We start from the raw sequence: 16,715 nt of genomic DNA, 5'->3' as shown, positions 1-16,715 counted from the left end.
TTTTTGCAGGAAAACTTCTCTCTAAATGGGAAGGTCCTTACGTTATCGAGGAGGTCTACCGTTCCGGTGCCATAAAAATCAACAACTTCGAAGGCACAAATCCGAAGGTGGTGAACGGTCAAAGAATCAAACATTATATCTCAGGTAATCCTATAAATGTTGAAACCAATGTTATTGAAACCGTAACCCCGGAGGAATACATAAGGGACACTTTCCGGAACGTTTCAGACTCCAAAAAGGAATAGGTATGTGGTACGGTATGTAAACCGACTCCAAAACAGTTCTAATGGCAATTTTTCTCCGTTTTGGAATATTTAGAAAAATAAGAAGCAGTCCGGGAAGGACATGAGGGGTCCACGAGGGTGGAGGGCGCGCCCCCCTGCCTCGTGGGCACCTCGTGCACTCTCCGGACTCCGTTTTCTTGCACGATACGTATTTTGGTCGGTAAAAATTCATTATATAATCTCCCGAAGGTTTTGACTCCTGTATCACGCAATTATCTTATGTTCTTGTTTCGAGCTGTTTTCTGTCAGGGTTGTCAAGGCCAGGCATCATGTTGTCTCCCTCCTCCAACAATGGTGACAACGATGCTTGGCTAATGAAGATAGAGCTGAATAGGGAAGAACCCATGGAGATCAACAAGGACGAAGAGGTCAAGAAGGCCACGGAGGACCCAGCTCCGGCAGCAGAAGACACCCTTCAACTTGATCACAATCTTCTTACCCCAACTGAGATCGAAGCTTTAAATATGATTGAGTTAGCTCGTATACAAAACAAGTATCCCACACGTGAAAATATTTTGTTGAAGGAGCATATCGTCGCACTCAAGGGCATTATCCGCAAGTTGGAGGATCTCTTACGCTCGATGTGCGACTACCCATCACCAACAACTCCACCATCTTCTTCACCAGCAAAGGAGACATAATCACATGGGTATGGGCACTCCCCTTGGCAACTGCCAAGCTTGGGGGAGGTGCCCCGGTATCGTATCACCATCACATCTCATATCTTTACCGTTTTTCTTAGTTCGATCCTTTTAGTATTATCTTGATCTAGTAGAATAAAGTTTTTGGTATGATCTAGTTTTGAGTTTTGCTTTATGATCCCTTTATGTAATCGAGTCCGTGAGCTATATAATAAAGATTAGTGTTGAGTCAAGGGCTTGATTATTTTGCCATGATCTTGAGTGAATAAAGAAAAGAGAAAGAATAAAAAGAAATAAAAAGAGATCATATTGATCTTATGGAGAGTAATGACTTCACATAGAAAGAGTATGATGATTAAAAGTTGTTGAGAGTTGACAAACATAGCTTTGGTCATCGTTGCAATTAATAGGAAGTAATAAGGAAAGAGAGGTTTCACATATGAATATACTATCTTGGACATCTTTTATGATTGGGAGCACTCATTAAAATATGACATGCTAAAGAGTTGATGTTGGACAAGGAAGACAACGTAATGGGTTATGTTTTCTTATATCTGAGATAAAGTATATTGTCATGGATCCTCCAACATGTTGAGCTTCCCTTCCCCCCTCATGCTAGCCAAAGTCTTTGCACCAAGTAGAGATACTACTTGTGCTTCCAAATACCCTTAAACCAGTTTTGCCATGAGAGTCCACCATATCTACCTATGGATTGAGTAAGATCCTTCAAGTAAGTTGTCATCGGTGCAACCAATAAAAATTGCTCTCTAAATATGTATGATTGATTGGTGTGGAGGAAATAAGCTTTATACGATCTTGTGATGTGGAAGAAATAAAAGCGACGGACTGCATAATAAAGGTCTATATCACAAGTGGCAATATAAAGTGACGTTCTTTCGCATTAAGATTTTGTGCATCCAACCCTGAAAGCGCATGGCAACCTCTGCTTCCCTCTACGAAGGGCCTATCTTTTATTATTATCTTCTACCTTATGCAAGAGTCATGGTGATCTTCACCTTTCCTTTTTATATCCTTTGGCAAGCACAGGATGTTGGAAAGATCCTGATATATATATATATATATCTAATTAGATGTGGGTTAGCATGAACTATTATTGTTGACATTACCCCTGAGGTAAAAGTTTGGGAGGCGAAATTATAAGCCCCTATCTTTCTCTGTGTCCGATTAAAACTCCGTAACCACAAGTATTGCGTGAGTGTTAGCAATTGTGAAAGACTAAATGATAGTTGAGTATGTCGACTTGCTAAAAAGCTCTGACATAGACTCTTTCTGATGGTATGATAAATTGCAATTGCTTCAATGACTGAGATTATAGTTTGTTAGTTCTCAGTAAAGTTTCTGATTCATACTTTGCATTGTGAATAGATTATTACTTGAGCATAAGAAATTGTATGACAATATCCATATATGTTGCTGTTATAAGATTAACCATGATGCCCTCATGTCCGTATTTTATTTTATTGACACCTCTATCTCTAAACATGTGAACATATTTATCGTTATCGGCTTCCGCTTGAGGACAAGCGAGGTCTAAACTTGGGGGAGTTGATACGTCCATTTTGCATCATGCTTTTATATCGACATTTATTGCATTATGGGCTGTTATTACACATTATGTCACAATACTTATGCCTATTCTCTCTTATTTTGCAAGGTTTACATGAAGAGGGAGAATGCCGGCAGCTGGAATTCTGGGCTGGAAAAGGAGCAAATATTAGAGACCTATTCTACACAACTCCAAAAGTCCTGAAACTCCACAGAAGTCATTTTTGGAAATAATAAAAAATACTGAGCGAAGAAAATACCAGAGGGGGCCCACACCCTGGCCACGAGGGTGGGGGCGCGCCCTACCCCCTTGAGCGCGCCCCCTGCCTCATGGGCCCCCTCACAGGCCTCCAGTGCCCATATTCTGCTATATGAAGTCTTTCGTCCGAGAAAAAAAATCAAAACCAAGCTTTTGGGAAGAGACTCCGCCGCCATGAGGCGGAACCTTGGCGGAACCAATCTAGGGCTCCGACAGAGCTGTTCTGCCGGGGACACTTCCCTCCGGGAGGGGGAAATTTGCTAGTAGTGTTGATTACTCCTTGTAGTTGATGCTAGTTGGTTTATTTGGTGGAAGATCATATGTTCAGATCCTTTATGCATATTAATACCCCTCTGATTATGAACATGAATATGCTTTGTGAGTAGTTACGTTTGTTCCTGAGGACATGGGAGAAGTCTTGCTATTAGTAGTCATGTGAATTTGCTATTCGTTCGATATTTTGATGAGATGTATGTTGTCTCTCCTCTAGTGGTGTTATGTGAACGTCGACTACATGAAACTTCACCAATATTTGGGCCTAGAGGAAGGCATTGTGAAGTAATAAGTAGATGATGGGTTGCTAGAGTGACAGAAGCTTAAACCCTAGTTTATGCGTTGCTTCGTAAGGGGCTGATTTGGATCCATATGTTTCATGCTATGGTTAGGTTTACCTTAATACTTCTTTTGTAGTTGTGGATGCTTGCAATAGGGGTTAATCATAAGTGGGATGCTTGTACAAGTAAGGACAACACCCAAGCACCGGTCTACCCACATATCAAATTATCAAAGTACCGAACGCGAATCATATGAACGTGATGAAAACTAGCTTGACGATAATTCCCATGTGTCCTCGGGAGCGTTTTCCTTCATATAAGAGTTTGTCCAGGCTAGTCCTTTGCTACAAAAAGGATTGGGCCAACTTGCTGCACTTTATTTACTTTTGTTACTTGTTGGTCGGTACAAATTATCTTATCACCAAACTATGTGTTACCTATAATTCCAGTGCTTGCAGAGAATACCTTGCTAAAAACCGCTTATCATTTCCTTCTGCTCCTCGTTGGGTTCGACACTCTTACTTATCGAAAGGACTACAATAGATCCCCTATACTTGTGGGTCATCACCCGCGCACCGTGCCTCCCGGCTGGGAATGATTTCGCGGAAGGTTGTGCTACTTTGCTTGATGCTGCTCCTGTCTATTTCCATTTTTTGGAGTGTGTCCTCATAAATGAGATTTAGTCCGTTGCTGCCGTCCATGAGGACCTTAGTAAGTCGAAACCCGTCCATGATAGGACTGAGGACTAATGCGGCTAGCACTCGGACTGTCCTGTACCTCGGTTCGTCACCGGCATTAAATGTTATAGCCGTGTCGTTCCAAGGGTTTATTGCAGCGATGTGGCAGACTTTTGCGAGGTCGCGAAGTGCCCTTTTGCGTTTGTTGTTAGAAGCGAATGTCTCGAAGACCGTCAATACTCTTGTGTCGTTGTTTTCTGGAGAGTGCTGTTCTTGGATGTCCTTGATAAGGATGTCCTCGCCGCTCTTGGCTACCTGCCGGAGTATCCAACATGCTCTAAGGCTGTGGGTTGCCACGGTATCTGGTGCCGTGTGTATTTTGCATGGGCCATCGAGCCATCCCTCCAGAACGGTGTCGTGCTGCGTAATGGGCTTATGTTTCTTGACTGTTGGGCTGGGCGTGCCACGAGGGTGCGCCCTCTTCGCCTGTAGGAGGAGTTGAGTTGGAACCGACGGTTCCCAGCAAGCTGCCTGAGTTTTCCAGGCGCTTTCCATCGCGCTGTACTTTTGTACGATAGTTACTAAGTCAGCAAACTTTAGTATGCGGCGGCGATTGATAGCGTTAAGGATACCTACGAAGTTGTTGCAGAACGCTGATATCGCGTCCTCGTCGCGGCAATCTTTTACCTTATCTTTGACAAGGAGGAATCTGGCCCAGAAGTGGTGGACCGTTTCCTGAGACTGCTGTTTGATGCTCATGAGAGCATCTATGTCCGGGTGGGTGGGTGGAATTAAATCCGAACCCTGACCCGGCCGATTATCCGGAGTCTGAAGACCTTCCGGACTCAACAGTCCGGGTCCCGAAGTATCTTCTGATTGTTTAGGGCTGCTGTCTGTTTCTATGTTCGGAGGGCTGGTCGCTTTCTTTCGCTGGTGGGTATCCGGTTCTTCCGGATCGGCAATCCGAACATGGTCCGTCTTCGATATAGAAGAAGACTCGCCGTCCTGCTCCTCGACTACCGCTATCTGGTGGGTGACCGATGGAGTTTTAATCTCTCCTTGATCGGTTTTAAGCCCGATCCGATCATAATCTGTAGCGATTCCCAAAGCGGCGATGCGATCTAGGAGCTCGTTCAAGGACGAAAACTCTGCCGGATCCATCTGCTTGGAGTGTTCGGAGTTGATGCGAAGGGGGTTTTCGATGGCCCGAGATGTCATCGTCGGCTCAACGGCCGAACGGGCGATCATGGTAAAGCCGCCCAGCCGGAGGGTTTGGCCTGGGGCCAGGACTCCCCCAGAGGTGATGTTGTCTTTAAGGACAAGGCAAGCCATCGAGCCTTTCGTCGACGTCACAGTGGAACTCTCAATGAAAGCACCAATGTCGGTGTCAAAACCGGCGGATCTCGGGTAGGGGGTCCCGAACTGTGCGTCTAAGGTCGATGGTTGCAGGATACGGGGGACACGATGTTTACCAAGGTTCGGGCCCTCTCTATGGAGGTAATACCCTACTTCCTGCTTGATTGATCTTGATGAATATGAGTGTTACAAGAGTTGATCTACCAAGAGATCGTAATGGCTAAACCCTAGATGCCTAGCCTGTATGACTAAGGTAATGAATATCATATCTGGACTATGCCCTCCGGTTTATATAGACACTGGAGGGATCTAGGGTTACATAGAGTCAGTTACATAAGAAGGAATCTTCATAGTTGGTCGCCTAGCTTGCCTTCCACGCCAAGGAGAGTCCAATCCGGACACGGGTGGAGTCTTCGGTCTTCATGTCTTCACAGCCCACCAGTCCGGCCCATGGATAGGCCGGACGCCCGAGGACCCCTTAGTCCAGGACTCCCTCACTCACGCTCATGTATTGCGTGAAGATTGAAAAAGTTTGAGAACATCAAAAGTATGAAACATTTGCTTGGCTTGTCATCAGGGTTGTGCATGATTTAAATATTTTGTGTGATGAAATAGAGCATAGCCAGACTATATGATTTTGTAGGGATAGCTTTCTTTGGCCATGTTATTTTGAGAAGACATGATTGCTTTGTTAGTATGCTTGAAGTATTATTATTTTTATGTCAATATTAAACTTTTATCTTGAATCTTTCGGATCTGAACATTCATGCCACAATAAAGAAAATTACATTGAGAATTATGTTAGGTAGCATTCCACATCAAAAATTCTGTTTTTATCATTTACCTACTCGAGGACGAGCGGGAATTAAGCTTGGGTATGCTTGATACGTCTCCAACGTATCAATAATTTTTTATTGTTCCATGCTATTATATTCTCTGTTTTGGATGTTTAATGGGCTTTATTATGTAATTTTATATTATTTTTGGGACTAACCTACTAACCAAAGGCCCAGTGCAAATTGCTGTTTTTTGCCTATTTCAGTGTTCCGCAAAAAAGGAATATCAAACGGAGTCCAAACGGAATGAAACCTTCGGGAGAGTTATTTTTGGAACAAACGCAATCCATGAGACTTGAAGTGGACGTCAAGGAAGCAACGAGGCGGCCACGAGGTAGGGAGGCGTGCCCAGGGGGTAGGCGCGCCCCCACCCTCGTGGCTCCACCGACCTACTTCTTTCGCCTATATATACTCATATACCCCGAAAACATCCGAGAGCACCACGAAACCCTATTTCCACCGTCGCAACCTTTTGTACCCTTGAGATCCCATCTTGGGGCCTTTTCCGGCGCTCCGCCGGAGGAGGAATCGATCACGGAGGGCTTCTACATCAACACCATAGCCTCTCCGATGATGTGTGAGTAGTTTACCACAGACCTCCGGGTCCATAGTTATTAGCTAGATGGCTTCTTCTCTCTCTTTGGATCTCAATACAAAGTTCTCCTTGATTCTGTTGGAGATCTATTCGATGTAATTCTTTTTGCGGTGTGTTTGTCGAGATCCGATGGGTTTATCTATGAACAATATTTGGTTCTTCTATGAATTCTTATATGTATGATTTGATATCTTTGCAAGTCTCTTCGAATTATCAGTTGGTTTGGCCTACTAGATTGATCTTTCTTTCAATGGGAGAAGTGCTTAGCTTTGGGTTCAATCTTGCGGTGTCCTTTCCCAGTGACAGCAGGGGCAGCAAGGCACGTATTGTATTGTTGCCATCGAGGATAAAAAGATGGGGTTTATATCATATTGCTTGAGTTTATCCCTCTACATCATGTCATCTTGCCTAATGCGTTACTCTGTTCTTATGAACTTAATACTCTAGATGCATGCTGGATAGCGGTCGATGTGTGGAGTAATAGTAGTAGATGCAGACAGGAGTCGGTCTACTTGTCGCGGACGTGATGCCTATATACATGATCATGCCTAGATATTCTTATAACTATGCGCTTTTCTATCAATTGCTCGACAGTAATTTGTTCACCCACCGTAGATTATGCTATCTTGAGAGAAGCCACTAGTGAAACCTATGGCCCCCGGGTCTATCTTCCATCATATTATTTTCCTATCAATTTATTATTTCTGCCGCCGTTTATTTTGCAATCTTTACTTTCCAATCTATATCATAAAAATACCAAAAATATTTATCTTATTATCTCTATCAGATCTCACTTTTGCAAGTGGCCGTGAAGGGATTGACAATCCCTTTATCGCGTTGGTTGCAAGGTTCTTATTTGTTTGTGTAGGTACAAGGCAACTTGCGTGTAACCTCCTACTGGATTGATACCTTGGTTCTCAAAAACTAAGGGAAATACTTACGTTCCTTTGCTGCATCACCCTTTCCTCTTCAAGGGAAAACCAACGCATGCTCAAGAGGTAGCAGCACGCTTAACGTTCGTTGACGATATAGTGTTATATGAGTTATATGATTTGGTGACCAAATGTTGTTCTGAGTCCCGGATGAGATCACAGACATGACGAAGAGCTCTGGAATGGTCCAGAGGTAAAGATTAATATATAGTACGATGATATTTGGACACCGGAAGAGTTTCAGGATGTACAAGGTAAAAATCATGTCAACAGGAGGGGTTCCGGACACCCCCAGGAGGTTAATGGGCCATATGGGCCGAAGGCGGGGAACACACCAGCCCACAAGGGGCTGGGGTGCCCCTCCTAGGCCGCAACCCGTGGGGACAGAAGGAAAGGGGGGGGGAGCCGGCCTCCACCTTCCTTTCCTCTCCCCCATTTCCTTCCCCCCTCCGGCAAATATGGTAAAGGGGGGCGCGGCTAGGGAAAGACCCCAAGTAGGATTCGGCCCTACTTGGGGTGCCCCTTGGCCTCTCCCCTCTCCTCCACCTATATATATGTGCGAGGGGGGCGCCACACATAACCACAACAATTGTTTAGCCGTGTGCGGCGCCCCCTCCACAGTTTAGTCCGAAGGTCATATTTTTGTAGTGCTTAGGCGAAGCCCTGTGGAGATAGCTTTACCGTCACCATGCTGTCATGCTGCCAGAACTCATCAACGCCTTCGCCGTCTTGCTGGATCAAGAAGGCGAGGACGTCACCGAGCTTGAACGCGGAGGTGCCGTACGTTCGGTACTCGATCGGTTGGATCGCGAAGAAGTTCGACTACATCAACCACGTTATCAAACGCTTCCGCTTACGGTCTACGAGGGTACCTAGACATACTCTCCCCTCTCGTTGTTATGCATCTTCATGGATAGATCTTGCGTGTGCATAGATTTTTTTTGTTTTCCATGCAACGTTCGCCAACAGTTACTGCATTTGTTAGATGGTCACTAAATTACTAACATTTTCAATAAGACATTAGTGTACACTACATTGCCATTTTCATTGTAAATGATAGTTGCGTGCATCACTGCTTTTGACGTCACAATTCATGTAAACACTACAAAACGTGCGTTATTTTGTGATGTTTCACTTGTGACGTTTTCACCCGCCTTGTGACCAGTGTCGTTGGAAGAATATTGGCAAACGAATCAGCATGGACACCAATCACAGAGTCACTGAACGAAAAATATGATGCAAGGCTCACTTGCTTAACTTTGAACCCACGAAGACAAAAAAATCTTCAAGTATGGGGCGATGGCGACTTGGCGAGAAGTTTGCACCACCTGTGATTTCTTCGGGTAGGGCAGCGCGTTGGTAGTTCGTCTCCAAGCACCCCCCATAGCATGGCCCCCTCTCTCTTTCTCCTGTCGACATCGTCGCCGTCAGAATCCGTCCATGGTCCCCTGCCTTCTCTCTTCCCTATAGCCGCCACACGCGTTATCCTTCTCATCTCTTCCTCTCGGATCAGTCAACCGGCAGGTGGAAGGAGTCGAGCAGCCACCCGGTTGTCGGGGCGCAACTACATGTGCTCGCGGCGACAGGACGGGAGAGCCTAGGAGGTCCAGAGGCATATTTGTCTGGGGGCCAGGAAGGCGGACCGGTGGGAGGCACATGATGAGTTGGGAATTAAAGGAGGAAGGGGAAGGGGAAAGTTTCGTGTGACTTGCGAGAGTGCTAGATCAGCGAGAGAGGGTGCTCGTGAGGCTAGATTGTAGCGGGTCCCTTAGCTAGTAACTGAAGGCTTACGTGGCAGGGCTGTTGCACTGGTTGGTCCCGTGTGTAAGTACCTAACAAAACGCTGATGTGGCAGGTGTGCTTAGGTGAATAGCGTGCATGTTAAGAAAAATAAGATAGTAAGAATAAACTTTGAACTAAAACCACGACGGACGGAGGGAGTATTTAGATATTATAAATAAGCTTTTATCTATATCTGAACTGAACTTCAGGATTGGGATCTCTACTTCATCATTCGTAAATTTAAAAGAAGATGGTCTCTACTTTTTATTATCTAAACTTCAGGAAGGTGCACGGTGGCAAACACAATCCGACGTATCTCCAGAAAAGGAAAATTTGTTTTTCGCTGTTTTCTTTTTTTAAGCTGTTGAGAAGTCGGGTTCGACCCAAACCCGGACACGCAAGAGCCCAGATCCACCGCCGCCGTCCAGTCCACTCCCCACGGAGCTGCCGGTGAGCCAGCCGCCGCTGCTCCGACCCGATGGCCATGGACACGCCACCTCGGCTCTACCGCCGGCTCAGGAAGGCATCCGATCTCTCCATGGCCGCCACCGCTTCCTCCTCGTTCAAACGAGTACGCCGCCGCCGCCGCCGCCGCTACCCCTAACCCCCTCTCCCCCCTCCTCCTTTTTTTACCTGCCTGTAAATTTCACGTCGTTTGGAAGCAATTCCTTCTGCCATCGCTGCTAATTCATGCTAAATTACCTGTATGTAAGATGATTGTTTTGCTGCAGTTTATTAGTTTTGCTAAAGCACTAATTTATCTACCTGCTGTCAGAATTGCTCAACCATGATGCCACTTCTCCTGCTCTTAAACCGTTTCCTTGTTTCATGTCATTATATTTAGTTTTCCCCGCAAACAAATGTCACTATTTGGTTTGTTTTAGATAGCAACACTCTTTAAGGTGCTAGTCTCTGTAATATTATTATAGATCTCATGATGATAATTACTCCATCTGTAAAGAAATATAAGACTTTTTAGATATTTCTTTATAGAGGGAGTACTTTTTTGAAAAAAGTCTATTTTACTACCCTGAATAAAGTGGGTGGTTCACTTTACCCCTGATCTATTTTTCGGCTTCTTTTACCCCCCCAAACAAACCCAAACCGGACAAAACACCCCCCTGGTGGTTTTTCTCCACCCTCTGCTGATGTGGCACTAGTCAACAGCGGTTTTGACCTGGGTGGGGCCCCCTTGACAAGTTTCTCTCTCTCTCTCCCCCTCTCTCTCTCTCCAGGCCAGAACCGCCGCCGCCGAAGGAGCTCGCCCCGGGCCGATCTGGGCCCGAGCCACCCGCGCCCCACCTCCCTCACCACGTCGCCCAAGAGCCGCCGCCCTCTCCCCGCCATCGCACTGGCGTCCTGCCAGAGGAGCCTCGCCCCGCGCCGCCGCAGATCGCCCCGCCCCCACGCCGCCGCTGCCTCACCGACCCTGCCGGCCACGCCATCCCGCCGCCGCCCGAGCCCGCCCCGAGTACCCATCGCCGGTGGTTGCCACCACCGCCTCGACCCCGTGCGCCACCGCCTCCTGCCAACCCCGCCTGGCCCTGCTCCGCTCGCCATCGCGCCACCTTCTCCTGTCGACCCTGCGAGCCCGCCCCAAGTACCCACCGCCGGTGGTTGCCACCACTGCCTCGACCCCGCGCGCCACCGCCTCCTGCCGACCCCGCCTGGCCCTACTCTGCTCGCCGGCGGGTGTACCTGGAGAGAGAGAGAGGTGAGACAAACCTGACAAGGGGGCCCCACCGAGGTCAAAACCGCCGTTGACTAGTGCCACATCAGCAGAGGGTGGAGAAAAACGAGCCAGGGGGTGTTTTGTCCGGTTTGGGTTTGTTTGGGGGGTAAAAGAAGCCGAAAAATAGACCGGGGGTAAAGTGAACCACCCACTTTATTCAGGGTAGTAAAATGGACTTTTTTCTATTTTTTTAACACAAATGGCTTACTCATGTTAGTTATCTGTGTAGCCTATTTGGAATCACTGACTATAGTTCCATTATTCTCTGATGGAAACGAAATCAGGTGCGTATGAGCGAGAAACACAGCAGCTGCTGTGAGGACAAGATCAGAGCTTACCTGATGAGATACTGGTCATGATCCTCGACAAGCTAGACGCACGCACAACAATAACCACCACTGTCCTTTCAAAGTGGTGGTTGGATCTTCCTCGGCGATCGCATGCATGCTATGACCTTTCCGTTTATGATATCCTCCCTCCAGGCTACCACAGGCCGAAGAAAATAACTGTCGAGACTAAGGCCAGGTATGAGGCGGTGAAGAGGACAAAATTTGACTGACATTTCTGACAAGTACGAAAGGTATTATGCTGTCAAAGATCGGCGTGAGCGGTTGATGTGGAAAGTCCATCTGCTCACACCTATCCTGCAACGCTATGAGCGTCTGGCCATGCGATGCTATGTTAAACGGGTGAATGCATTCCTTCTACCTCCCGATAATGTTCAGCGGCCGTCTATCCAGAAGCTGAGGCTTCAAACCTTTAGTAGGTGCGGTTTTCAGCAATGGTTTACGGCAGCGGTTGGCAGATGGGGGGTTGAAGATTTAGAGATTGTCGTCGAACTCTTGCCAGCAATTTGGATTCCGTCTATTGGATAGATTCCAGAATGTGAGGCTGAAACGCCTTCTGCTATCCAATATATTTCATTATTATGGACACCCCCCCTTGATTTTTGAGAGGCTCACAACACTTATTCTGTGCAAGGCCAGTTCATGTCTCCACCTCGTATACGATATTATGAGAAATTGCTTGCAGCTGGCGGATTTGAGGCTGAGGGATTGTTCGTATATCGGAGCTCCTTTTCACGTCAATTTTACTACCTCAAGGTTGAAGAATCTGCAAGTGGACAACTGCAATATTTTGAAAATCTGTCTGACTTCATTGCCTTGTCTTGAAACATTTGCTTGTCGGGGTCAGCCAACCAAATTATGCTATGGTGAGGTGCCTCGACTTAGGCATGTGAGTTTGGACTTCTTGGAAATTGGATACAAGTATACTGGTGAGGATTATTTGCTTCCTAGAAAAAAATACCCATCCACTAGGCAGATTCTTTAAAGGGGAGCCGCCACCGGTAGAGGACCTTTTTCTACAATTGAGAGGGCATCAGGTGAGGAGCCATTACTCAAATGATATTGTTTTTATCAATGGTAACCTCGCATTGCTACATAATGTAGTGCTAAATATCACTATATCATGTCTGCAGATGTGGATTGAACCAACCGGCATTCCCAGCCGGCTCAACAATCTGAAGAAGTTATTCATTGCAAACGTGCCAATGAACTGGGATACATTCTGGATTTTCACCCTATTTGCTGCCGCACCCTACTTGCAGTCGCTCCATGTTCATGTCTGTCCCTTGTCGACCAGATAACCTAATAATTATGTTTTCTCCCAAACACGTATCTTTTCGGTTTCCTAATATTTCTGCGAGCAAGTATCCTGAACTCTGAAAATCTGAATGCAGTTTGACAACAACTCGGAGAAGCCGAGTGCTGCTGGATCAGTTCTAGATGTGCAAGTGGAGCAACCACAACACCAGCACCTGAGAGAACTCGTGGTCATCGGCTTTGACGGAGCGGCGTGGCAGACTGGCTTTGTGAAGCGGATCATGAGGGCATCGAGGTGGCTGGGGCGCGTCCATCTGCTCGACGGGCACGTTGTGGAAGACAAGGAGCGGGAGCTCGTCGGCCTGGAGATTGTCCCGCACCGGCGAGAGTGGCACGAGTGCGAGAGGTTGGAGGTGCTCGAAGAACTTACAGACGGGACTGGCTTCCCAATTCACAAAATAATTTTGGAATGAAGTTTGATAATTATAAGCTTGTTGTGCTGGTGGCCTCCTTTGTAGGCCACAGAATGATTATGGTGACTTAGAAGAGAGAGAAAAACGTGTGTCCATATGGGTAACTGGATTTCTTGTGCTTTTGCATTTGCTTGACTATGCAATGGATGGATGTAGGCATGTAGCTGTTGAGATGATTCCGTGGCTGTTCATGGTGTGACTTGACTCAGCAAAAAAGCACCACTTGTAATGTACGCCTAAAGATATTTCGATTTCTTTTTCCCTTTTCGAAAGAACCAAAAAAATATTGTAGGAATCCTTGAAATTGTTGATGACTACGACTTGGTACTAGAATTATAATCATAACGTAGTGGTAGGCATTTCTAGAACTATGATCGTAATGTAGTGCTAGGCATTTATGAATTATAATCGTAGTAGTGTTTAATGTGCAACATTTCATACTAGAGTCCAAAATATGCGATTAATTATAATCGTAATAGTGTTTAAGGGCCAGTTCTTTCGAGGCTTCTTACTGGCGGGGAAATAAGTTGCCCAACACACACACACAAGCTTATTCTAGAAGAACCTTTTTTATTTATTTTAGAAGCTTATTTTCATAGCCAGTCATAAGCCCCCAAAGAACTGGCCCTAAGTTTATGTTGTTTCATGTTTAATTAATGTTCAACATGCAGTACTAGAGTTCAAAATATGCAATGAAATTATGTGCTTATGTTCATGTTTCAAATATTGGGGCACCGGTTTTAGGTGTGCTGGAGAAGGAGAAAAAATTCTGGAGACTAGCACATATCATACCAAAAACATGGACATGGGTCTGCCACACTTTCTAGAGGTGGTGAGGGGGCTGATCGGATGGGCTGGCTAGCTGCAAAATCAAGCAGCGTCGTAAAGAAAGTTGCAAAATCGAGTGCTCGTGGACGTAGTTCGCCAAGCTATCATACCCTGAATTCTCGCTTAAAAAGAACTACACTTCTGCTTCGGTAGACCCCCCTTAAACACATGGACGGCTCAGATTATCCGATACCTCTTCGTTAGTAAGGGCATGATGATCGTATTGGTAAAAGTAACTCGCAGACGTCCTACTTGTACGTACACTTACGTCCATGCCGCGAGGCGTTTTTCTTTTCATCAGTGGTAGGTGATGCGATTTGTTCTTTTACTATCCGCCATACTTGATTTGTTTTTTGAGAAAGTCAAAGAAAGCACCGCATGCAGAGTCGAACTAGCGACGTTTTTCTCAGAAGCGCATTAGCAAATGTGAGATAGCCACTATGGCCGACGTGCTCATTATGACATATTCTAGGTGTTTCGTCTTTCATTGCTTTTTTATTGCCGCACCATGGCCGCGATATTTGTGTTGCGTGGCACGACAATCACGGCTGCATCCTTGGCGCGCTGCCGGTTGCCTGCCGCTGCCGCCTCGCCTACCGCGCCACTTCCATTGCTGCATGCCACCTCGCCCACCCCGCCATTAAGTCGTTGCGTCGCGCCGCCTGGCCCCGCATTCCCAGCGATGCGGCGCCTTCCAACCTCTTGCCGTCGCAGCCCCTGTCTATAAAAAGTCGGGGCCGGCCAGCCGTCAAACGTCGCCCCCTCCACCTCCTCAGTCCCCAGTCGCCCCTTCTCTTCTCGATAGCTTCCTTCGGATCTGATAGTGGCGACAACTGATCTTGGCCGTCGACTCTCTCGTGGCCGCAGGTGGACTTGAGCCACTTCGGGTTGCTCGCTCCATCCTCGGCGTGGTTGCTGAAGGATTGGCACATCACCACCGACGGATACGTAATGTAGGGACCCGACGTAACACCGGATCAGCTCCACTCCCATGCAAAAATGAACGAATTCTAAGGCCGAGCACATTGCAACACGTCCGGCCTCTTTTTGAGGGTTTTTTCACCGAGAAAAAACATAGGAAATGCATAGAATGTCATAAATGAACGAAACTTGGCATGCATGCTGGCCATGGTGATGCCATTGTGTCGAAACAATTTGGGTACGTTTGGTGAAGGTGTAAAAACGTGCATCGAGACTTGTCCTATCGGCAGACCCGAATTGTCCCGGTTGAACATGGTGTATTTGTTGTCATGCACAAAATGACATCAAAATTTGCCAGCATGTGGGCATGCCCATGGCAGCCCCCACCCAAAAAATAAACGAATTCGGACAGCGAACGCATGTTGCGTCACGTCGGCCCTTTGTTTTAGGGGTTTTCACATAAAATGCATAGAATGGAAACTTGGCATGCATGCTGGGCATGGTGATGTCATTGTGTGGAAATGTTTTGGGTACGTTTGGTGGAGGAGAAAAAAAAGTGCTTCGAGACTTGCCCTACCGTCAGACCCGAAAGGTCCTGGTTGAACATCGTGTATCCATACACAAAATGGCACCAAATTTTGGGAGCATGTAGATTGATATTAATTTGTGTTCAACATCAATTGTTGTGAATTTGTTAACAAATCTAGAATAAGTGTTCAAGTTTATAAAGTTTTCATACACAATTTAAAATTCTAAAATTGTTGACAAATTTCAAGAAATGGTGAGGATATAATAAAATGTTAATGTTGATTGATAATGATGAAAATTGCAAATAACCGAAGCATTTAAATTAGTAAAATCTACATTGAAACCACACACTGACTAGTCAGTGTACATTTTCGTTCGTTCCTTGAAACACGGCTCATTATTTGTTTTGCATTTAATTATAAAAAATTCTGAGGACCGACATGCCGACTCGTGGGACGAGAACCTGTACATCATGTGTACAAACAAAATGGAATGGATCATCCATCCATCTTATGCATGCGGATTTTTCCTTCATTGATTTACTGAAACGCGTTCACCTTTTGTATTTGATATTTTTTTTATTTGCGTTAACTGTGTGTGTTTAACGTCACGCGCGTGACTCGTTTTGTTAACACTGGGTAAGAGAAGTAATTAGCCATGACAAGGTAGCTGTCCTAGTTGGTTACACTCCGTGGAATTGAACTGAAAGGTTGGGAGTTTGAATCCTATCACAAGCAACTACTTTTTGAAGGTTAAGAAAAAAAAGAAAAAAAATGGGCCAGCTCAAGACGGTTTGTGTGACGGCTGGCTGATCGGTTTGTGTACGTATACATACAACTTGTATACAAAGGTAGCTATACATTATGGTCAAATGACTATCCTGCCCTTATACGGTTTGTGAGGGGGTCTACCGAAGCAAGGCTCAAAGAACTATTGTACCTTGAAGCCTGCCCATGCGTCATGCATGGAACAAAGGAGGTGTTTGGTGACCCGCATGTTTTCTCAGTCTGTTTGGTAAACATTCAGGCAGGGGAATGGGAGTTTGCACAAGGGTGTTTATGAAGGGATTAGGCATGGGAAGTAGATTTTTACTCTCATTCCCTTGTTTGGCATATGATGGGAATTGGCGTGGGATAGAACTCTGCTC

Source organism: Aegilops tauschii, chromosome 5 (assembly GCF_002575655.3).
Source record: "Aegilops tauschii subsp. strangulata cultivar AL8/78 chromosome 5, Aet v6.0, whole genome shotgun sequence".
Classification (NCBI taxonomy): domain Eukaryota; kingdom Viridiplantae; phylum Streptophyta; class Magnoliopsida; order Poales; family Poaceae; genus Aegilops; species Aegilops tauschii.
Note: the sequence above shows the minus strand (reverse complement) of the source record.